The 10,120-nt window shown below is 35.2% G+C and overlaps 1 long non-coding RNA gene across 2 annotated transcripts; it reads right to left on the reverse strand.

Moving 5' to 3' along the window:
* Positions 1-817: 817 nt before the first annotated feature.
* Positions 818-2,297, reverse strand: LOC147539114 (uncharacterized). Of its 2 annotated transcripts, none has more exons than XR_015226339.1 (3): positions 1,862-2,297; positions 1,446-1,734; positions 818-981 (listed from the first exon to the last, which is right to left on the reverse strand). It is a non-coding gene; the product is annotated as an uncharacterized LOC147539114 (long non-coding RNA). The 2 variants fall into 2 exon arrangements; XR_015226338.1 differs by having other exon boundaries at positions 1,434-1,734.
* Between the last annotated feature and the right edge of the window lie 7,823 nt (positions 2,298-10,120).

The following is a 10,120-nucleotide window of genomic DNA, read 5'->3' on the forward strand; positions in this document are numbered from 1 at the left end:
CATCAAATAAAACATCCCGAAAAATGTTAGTTCGGGAAGATTTCGGTTCAAAACACTTGTATCCCTTATGCAAGTCACTATATCTAATAAAGATGCATGGAAAACTCTTATAATTAAACTTATTTTTGCGATAAGGAGACAATAATGGATAACATTGTGACCCAAATACAAGCAGAAATTCATACCTTAATTTTCTTTGGAAATCACTTCGAAAGGTGACTTATTTTTCAGAACTGAAGTTGGCAAACGATTAATAAGATATGTTGTCGTTCCAAATGCCTCGGGCAAAAAAGTTTTTGGAAGATAACTTTGGTGCAAAAGAGAGAGTCATGTTTCAACAACATGTCTTATCTTCCTCTCAGAAACTCCATTCTGTTGAGGAGTATGAGGGCAAGATAATTGTTGTAAGATTCCATGACTTCTAAAATAATTTTTGATTTTGTTTGAAGTAAATTCACCTCCACCGTCGCTTTGAAAAATTTGTAGTTTGGCATTAAACTGATTTTGAATAATTAAATGAAAATCTTTTATGCAATTAAATGTTTGAGATTTTTCAGTGAGAAAATAAAGCCACGTGAATTTAGTAAAATCGTCGACCAAAACTAAAAAATATCTATATCCTGAATTTGAAACAATAGGTGAAGGTCCCCACAAATCAGAATGCACTTTAGAAATTGGTTGTTGAGACTGGTATATAGATGGTTTATAGGGTAGTGTATGATGTTTGGCCATAATACAACTTGAGCATAAATGATTTGAATTAGAAACATCTAATCGCTTATTTGAAATAATTTTAGAAAATACACGATAATGGGGATGTCCCAATCTCATGTGTCATACATTATTTGTCACTCTAGATCCTAAAAAATAAGAATGAAATTTCCTAAAAATTTTCTTAAAAGATCGAAGGGTTGAAGTGGAGCATTGATATAAACCACCTTTGTTATGCCTGTGAAGGACCAGATTCCCTGTTAGCCGATCCTGCACATAAAACATATTTTTATCAAACACGACGAAACAATCTAAATCTTTGGTCAATTGATAGACGGAGATCAGATTTTTGTAATAGAAGGTACATGAAAGACATTTCTCAATGTTAATGAAGATGATGGGGAATTGAGGATAACATTATCGGTATTCTTTACAGGTAAAAGTGAACTATTGCCAACAGAAACTTGGTCACTGCCATTGTAAGGATTCATATTAACCATTTTGGTGGAATCATAAGCCATATAATTGGAGGCCCCAAAGTCAGCATAATAGTAGGGATCATAAATCTCAGCATTTTGGTAGTAAGCATTCAACGATTGAGGAATATCGTTCGGTTGATAGTTTTGATCTCTTCGATGATAGCAAAAATAAGCGGTATGGCCGTGGCGTCACATATTTGACAAAAAACTTGTGGATCATAAGAAGAAGAAGGATAGGGTTACCAAGAATTGAACCTCTTTGATTCGTAAAGTGCAATTCCAGTTGCTTCTACCACGTCCTCGACCTCTATTACCAAACCTGGCACCACGACTACCTCGGCTAGAACCATAGAACCGATTTTGAGTCGAATCATGTGATGGAGTATGGCTTTTAGCCACCAATGTTGTTGACTAAAGAGGAGTATGTTGTTGTTGGATACGCATCTCATGTGTATACAACAAAGGAAGAAGTTGAGAGAATGATGGAAGATTTTCCCTTGTTTCGATTGCAGCCACAAAGACTGAATAGTCTGGGCCTAAACCTCTTAAAGTATGCAATACAAGTTCAATGTCAGGAACCAAAATATGAGAGGCGGCGATGACCTACATAGTTAGTTATAGACAAAGCATTTTTCTGCAAAGTTTGTAGTTGAAGAAGAAGTTGGGCTTACGAGCATTATTTTAAGCTGAAAATGTCGTCTCCAAATAGTTGTTGAATTCTCGAGCAGTGTTGAACTGTGGAGTTTGTGCAAAAACAGAAGGAGATATTGTTGTATTGAGCCAACTAATGATAGTTTGGTCAATTCTGGTCCATCGCATAAAAGCTGGATTAACAATATCCATGTTCAATGATTCATCAAAAATTTGATTTGGTGGAGCACCAGCTGTGATTTCGACACGGTGAAACAGATCTTGGGATTTCATGATTGGAATTATTTATTTCTTCCATGTGAGATAGTTGGTGGAATCTAGTTTGATAGAGACTAAAGGGACTAGATTAGTCAAGGTGGGAGATTGCAGGAAATGGGTGGATGAGGAAGAAGACATTGTTGAAAGGTTGGGGATGGAGAGAATTGAAAAAAAAATTGAGATTCAGAACCTTAAGCTCTGGATACCATGAAAATGTGAAATTCTCCCATGCCATAATCATTGGTAGGGGTTCCATTATATAGTATTCAAAAGGAATATTACAAAGAATATTACAAACATATCACAAAGAATATTACAAACATATCACAAAGAATATTATAGGATTACAGAGGATATTACAAGAAATATACCTAGGATATTCTACCGACCAATATATTGCATAGTATATTCTTTGATATACTAAAATCGAGTGAATATACTCTATCAGGGGCATGGGTTTCTTGTAAGATGTTAAGGGTTTGACTCCTCTTTCAAGCATTATTATGATTCTTATTTTTTTTTTTGAATATGCACTATATTAAGGCCCCAATTTTGATTTCGTTTGGTGACTCCCAAATGTTTGGGTTGACCCTGTCTGGCTAGAGCCTCCATTCTCTTTGAGGGTCCAATGCCTTTTTGAGATAAAATGAATATGGCGACTATACAAGGATCAATAGTTTCTCTGGAATTTCAGATGTAATAATCGCAACAAATGAAACAAATTGTTTCGAATAATTCTAATCGAGACACAAGACAATAACGATAAAAATATCACTTCACACTATGAGATGCTCTAGTTTATCATTTACCGAGAAAAAAGATAATGTTGTACACTCTTTATTCTTCAATAGGTTTTGAACTTGAAATCTTGATCTCGAGGTGCTGCATGGACTCAGAAAATCCGAAAACCACAAAATCAATATCTGGTGGAGACGATAATTCATCATACATTAATTATGTGTTATTAACAAGGACATAAATAAGAGTATATATGACAGTTTATCTAGAATATTTAGTAAAATTCCAATGAGTTGCAATATTTATTTTCATTTTAGTCAATATTAAATTATTTTATTAATTTATATGCCCATCTTTGTACAACTCTTTTATTGTGGCAGTTTCTCATTGAAAAAAAAAAGTAAATACCCCATTTAATAGTTTATTTTGTAAAAGTTAGTTTAATGAAATTGTCTATCTCAGCTAGTTGTCGTTGTTACTGGTGGCCAATACGTAGACAATCGTTTTTATTATATGGACAACCAAAATAATTAATTTTTTTATATGGACACCAGTTTTTAAGGGGACAACTCTATTATTTTCACTCAAGTCCTCTTAGAATTAGATGTATTATTTTAACACCTCCCTCTTTTCTCCATAAATCCTAAGTAAGTTTGGTCTTCTTTTACTACTTCATCTTCATCATCAACCCAAAATTCTAGAGAGAGAATTTTTTTGGAGAAGATTATGACATCAAACAAAGGGAAGGAAATTGTTGAAGGATATTCCTAACCAAAAAGATCAGATCTAAAAACTCTAAAACCCGTTAAACTTTAAAACCTAGAAATCAAAAATTTCAAAACCTTGGATTTTTTTTACACACAAGTGGAGATTGATGAGTTTTATCTTGTTCATTCATCTAGGGTTTGATGAAAAACAAAAAGAAGTGGTAGAAACTATAGTTTACTTTTAGTAGCAGTAAAAGAATAAGAATAAGACTAAGAAGAAGGAAGAAGGAAGAAGGAAGAAGAAGAAGAAGATGATGGAAGAGATGATGAAAAAGAAGACAACTTAGGTTTTCAATTTTGAACTATTATTTTGTTAATGGTCCACAAGTTAGTAACTGTTAGTATTTAAGACTTTATGGAGTTGTCCCCTTATTGAATCAAAGTCAACTAAGTCAAGCATAATTGACTTGCACCGGGCCTCGAAAATAGTTGTCCATATAAAAAAACCACGTATTGGCCACCTTGTTACTAGAACATGTCAATCGATTACTTGCGAGATAAGGTTGAATGTCTACTTTTATGGAGAGTATGATAAGAATCATGTTTATGAGAGGAGAATTTCTTAAAAATACTATTTGTACGTTATTTTTTAAGTAATTTTAGAGACAATCAAAGAGTGTTTAAGTTTTAAAATCATGAGAGAAAAAAGAGAAGTAATTACAAAACTATCCAGTATGAGTCTATTCTCTGATAGAAACCTCCATGGTGGATTTTGTCTTTCATCACTATGACCTTATGCTGAGATAAAACTAGACCACTTCATGATTTTTTTTTTTTTTTTTTTGATGAAGAGTAGACCACTTCATGATAAACTCATAGTTTTGTAATATAACTAAAACTAATTAAATTAGAGTCATAATTAAGTAACCCAATAAAATAATAAAAGAATGATGATTGGCTAGACAAATCTGCTGCGTAGTAAGCTTGTATATCATATTAAATTCTCATCGTTTTCTCTTCACCTAACTACACTTCGATGCTACTCAAGTGTATCTTCATCTAAACCTTCTATTCCAACCTTATTATCATGATGTAACAACCTCCACTAATAAGCAAAGCTATCCTATCCTCCTTGGGTTCCACCTCTTTTGTGGAGGCTATCCATCATATGATTGATAGTGTGACAATATGAATAAGGCAAAATGAGGAGTGAACTAAAAAATGGGGAGATTTTGACATTGACTTCTACTTTTATATCATTATTACGACTACATCCCCATTTTCTTTGAAACAGCTGATACACCCACCCCCCCCCCCCCGCCTCCCTGAACGGAAAGCGTTACGTTTCAAGTGTGCGATTCAAGATCATGTATACTCGGAACTGAACTAATAAGGAAACTAAAACATTAATTGGGTAGAAATCGTTGATGGTAAGCATGTACAAGTCATTAATGGAAACATTAAGATCACATAATTGAATTGAAGTGGATTAAGAATTTATTAGAAAATCCAGCCAACCCCATAAAAAGTTCTTGGGGAAGGAAACTCCACAGTTGAATTGAGATGTTATAAAAATCATCTACACAAGTGGATGCTTTATTACAATGATCTCGTCCACAATTTAAGCATTTGCATGTGTACTTACACTCTCCTAATTATCGTGTTGGTCATGAAGATAGAATGATAGTGGTGATGGTGGTGGTAGTCGGTGCAGATGAAAATGGTGGTGGGTGACTGGGTGGGAGGTGAATATTAAGATGATGGTGGTGGTGGAGGGATTAATGGAAAAGAAAGAAGAAGATGATATTGAGTCGGAAATTAAAATGTAAATAAGAACATTTTTAGTCCAGATTCACATGTACCATTTGCACACTGGAAACCTAAATGAGAGATAATGTTTTCCATCCAAGTAGGGGTGTATATTAGGAGTTTCAACGAAACATGGGTGTAGTCCTAAATGGATAAAAAAAAGGTGAGGGTTGATGTCAAAATCACCCAAAAAAACTACAATCCTAAATGTGAAATAAGTCAAGTAAAATATAGGAATCAGTCCCATAGAGACCAAAAAGCTTAGATGGTTCAAGTCAAGTTCCACATAAAAATGTGGAATGCGTGGGTCAAAATTAAGTTAAAATACGTCATCTCACATGATGTAGATTGTTGCGGAAGCGTAATAACATTGGAATCCATTACTAAAACTAAAGAAGAAACAAGAAATAACTAACGATAAATTAAAATAACTATAAAGAAAGAAGATGCAATCAAGGGGTTTGTTTATAATTCAATTCAATGTCTTACAAGATAAACTGGACTTCTCTTATATAGAGATTTATGCTTTCCTAATTAGACTCAAAGCGGGAAATAAGATAACTACAAATATTACTTTCCTTGATTGCTAATATTCCTAAACGTAGAAACCCTAAATAATAAATAGGAAACTTATAAGAATATAACTTCTAGGCCGTTGAGCCTATAGTCGGAATAGCCGTGAGGCCCATAGGTGGATGGCCGCCATCATACTCCCCCTCCGTGGAACAACTTGTCCCCAAGTTGGTGTCGTCATAAATTGGCTCGTCCGGAAAAAATCAATAAATATCGGAAACATTAAAAGTGTTGGAAATATTGAAATCCGAAGGAAGATCAATCACAAACGCATTATCATTGATTTTGTGAAGAATCTTGAATGGACCAAATTTCTTTTGGCCTAGCTTCTTAAAAGTACCCACGGGAGTTCGTTGATTGGAAATATAAATCATGACCAAATCGCCTTCTTTGAAATCTTTATGAACACGATGACGGTCGGCGGAAGCCTTATACGACGAATTTGCCATAAAAATATTATTACGAACCTCATCATGTAAAGAGAGGATATGAGAAGCGAAGGTGTCGGCCGTTGGGTCGAACTCGTCAATAGATGGAAGAGGGATGAGATCGACTACATGGTTCCGCCGAGATGTATACACTATCTCGAATGGCGTCTTCCTTGTAGTACGGTTAACGGTGCTATTATAAACGAACTCTGCATGAGGAATAGCAGTTTCCCAATTGACACCCCTATCTTTGATAATACAACGAAGTAAGTTACCAAGAGAACGGTTGACAACTTCCGTTTGTCCGTCACTTTGAGGGTGACATGTACTACTAAAATTAAGCTTAGTATTGAGTCTCTTCCACAAAAAGCGCCAAAAGTGGCTTTGAAACTTCACATCTCGATCAGAGACTATACTTTTAGGTAACCCATGAAGACGAACAATCTCCCAAAAGAATAAATTAGCAATATTAGAAGCATTGTCAGTTTTCTTGCATGGAATAAAGTGAGCCATCTTGCTAAAACGGTCAATGACGACCATAATCGAGTCCCGTCCTTTCTGGGAACGGGGAAGACCAAGAACAAAATCCATAGATAAATCCTCCCAAATAGTACCCGGAGTTGGTAATGGTAAGTAAAGGCCTGAATTTTGTGTTTTGCCTTTACTTGATTGACAAACATAGCAACGCTCCACAATACGGGAGACATCTCTTTTGAGTTTAGGCCAATAAAATCTTTCGGAAACTAACGTGAACGTTTTGTCACGTCCTACGTGGCCCTCGTTGTGTAATTCTCGAATAATATGTTCCCGAAGAGAGGAAATAGGAATACATAACTGATTACCACGAAATAAATAACCGGAAGAGATAAAGAACTCACCTGAAGAACGATGTTGACTGCATGAATCCCAAATTGTACCAAAATCGAGGTCATCTTTATATTGGTCGGGTAAGACCTCAAAACCCGGAACGTGAACGGTCATAGTGGTTAATAGACTAGCTCTCCGACTAATGGCGTCGGCCACGGTATTAGAAGACCCGGATTTATGCTTGATAACGAAGTTAAATCGTTGAATAAACGAAATCCATCTCATATGCATAGGGTCCGCGGTTCTTTGATCATTAAGTGTTTGTAAAGCTTTATGGTCCGTATAAAGGACAAATTCAACCCCGAGGAGAAAACGTTGCCAATGACGGAGTGCTCGATAGAGAGCATAAAATTCTGACTCATAGACCGTCCACTTACGTCTTGCGTCTCCTAGTTTTTCACTCATAAATTCAATAGGTCTTTTATGTTGAGATAGTACTGCTCCAATACCTAAGCCTGAAGCGTCACATTCCACTTCAAAAAGTTTAGAGAAATCTGGGAATGCCAATACTGGTGCTGAACATAATCGTTGTTTAATTGTAGAGAAACTATCATCTTGTTGGGGTCCCCATAAAAACTTACCCTTTTTTAAGCAATCAGTAAGTGGTGCCATAACTGTACTGAAATCCCGTATAAAACGTCTATAAAAAGAGGCCAAACCATTGAAACTACGAACTTCGGAAGGTGAGGATGGAATAGACCACTCAGAAATAGCACGGACGTTGGCGGGGTCAACTTTCATGCCGCTTTTACTGATAATGAATCCCAAAAAATATACTTCCTCCAAGAAGAAAAAACTTTTGGGAATATTCATGAATAGTGAGTTTTGTCTCATAACCTCAAAAACTGCTCGAATATGATCTAAGTGATCGTTTCTTGATTCACTAAAGATGAGGATATGATCGAAGTAAACGACTACAAACTTGTTCAAAAAAGGTTTAAGAATTTGATTCATGAAACACATAAATGTACTAGGGGCGTTAGAGAGGCCAAAAGGCATAACTAACCATTCATAAAGTCCTTCCTTTGTTTTGAATGCTGTCTTCCATTTATCTCCTTCTCGAATCCTAATTTGGTGATAACCTGCTTTTAGATCAATTTTGGAAAAAATTGTTGCCCCTGTTAGGTGATCAAGCATGTCTTCCAAACGAGGGATTGGGAACCCATACTTAATGGTAATTTTGTTGATAGCCCTACTGATGGACCTAAAGAGTTTCCTAAATAGGTCACCACCCGCAAGTATACGGGCGTCAAGTAATAGTTCCGGTAAGACCGGTTCGTTCCTCAGAGACTAGTTAAATTTATTCTAAAACTAGGAAGTAATAAGATTTTGGTTTTGGTTTTAAAATAAAATGAATAAAATATTAAAACAATTAAAAAGATAAACTCAAATGGGGATAAGTCAAATGGGAGAGAGCCTAGGGTTTCTGAATTCCACCAAATAAAATCACTTTTAGAAACAAATACTTAAAATGGTTAATTCTCTTTTTTATAACTCAGAATTTCGGATAATGAACTATCCTGATTCCGGGAGATGTTTTCGATAAAATTGGTTTTTTACTCGTAAAATTGTAATTGTGTCATTTTGAAAAATAAATCTCTAAACTACAATCTATCAATTAATAAGTATGCACCGTCAAATGATTTAACCTAAGCACGATGCATCAAATCTAAAAGCATAGACGGTGAAAAGAAAATCGATTTAACAAAAGAACTTAAATATTGAAGCACAGTCAGAGAATTAATCAATCCAAAATATGTTCTAAAAGGTCGAATATTTGGTTTCATCATCAACCCTAGATAGAGAATTAGTTAATCATAATACGATATTGAAATAGATATAAAGAATAAAAGAGAATGGAAGAAAACTAAACTTTTTCTCGCTGATTTTCCACTGGCAGCCAAACAGGGCCTTAAGGAAGTGATTTCCTTCTGTTTTTCCCAGAATTCTGCCAAACGCACCCTCAGGAAAAACGATTTTCTCGTCTTCCCGGAAATGAATTCCCTGGGGGAAAATTATTTTCCATTCAATTTTCTCATCTTCTCCAAAACTCCTCTTTCTCTTTCTACTGTTTTAATATCTCTCTATCTCTCTCTTCTTGCTCTATTTTATCTCTCTCACTAATATAATAACAGAAAGAACATGATATGAATATAAATTAATCTTGATAAAAAAAAAACAAGCAAAAATCAAATATCAATCTTTGTTCTCTGTGATCTCTCTACAAAACACTCTCTCTATGAATCTCTCTTTCTTCTCATAAAAAGAAGGATTACAAAAGAAGAAGGATTGAAATGAGAGATGATGATGATGGTATGAGTTTACTGTATTTTCTTTTCTCAGCCGAGCTCTTCTCTCTGTCTCTCTCTCTCTCTCTCTCTATCTCTGATCTGTCTATGCTAATTGAGTTCTTCTCTCTGTCTCTGTCTTTCTCTATCTCCGTTTTCCACGCTCAACTCTGTAAAAGACACTTGGACAGGAGAAACAAACAATATTTCATCAGAGTAACTGCTCGAAATGGACTAACTAGGCCGAGTTAAGAGATTCAAATGGGACATTTTAATGTCTCATCAAACTTCCCCAAACTTAGATTTTGCTAGTCCTCGAGCAAAAACAGAAAGATACTACTAAACCAATTTCACCACTTTCGTAGGGAACCACGATTGCACTTAGCACGTGCAACAAGCCGTTAAACCTCTAGGTTGCCCTAGAGGACGAGTTTTGTCTCGTAGGGTTTGCAGTGAATATACCCACAAAATTCCAAAAATCTCAAAAATGCATAAGGGTTTAAATATGATATGGACTAAAAATGTTTATCCGGTAGATTTTCGAAAGTTAATAGAAATGAAATCCAAGTCAACAAGACCATACTAAAGCTAAAAATCCCTTCACTAGTAAT

The sequence above is a fragment of the Eschscholzia californica genome, unplaced genomic scaffold (assembly GCF_041429995.1).
Source record: "Eschscholzia californica isolate CP2 unplaced genomic scaffold, dmEscCali1.0.p SCAF_5, whole genome shotgun sequence".
Taxonomy (NCBI): Eukaryota; Viridiplantae; Streptophyta; class Magnoliopsida; order Ranunculales; family Papaveraceae; genus Eschscholzia; species Eschscholzia californica.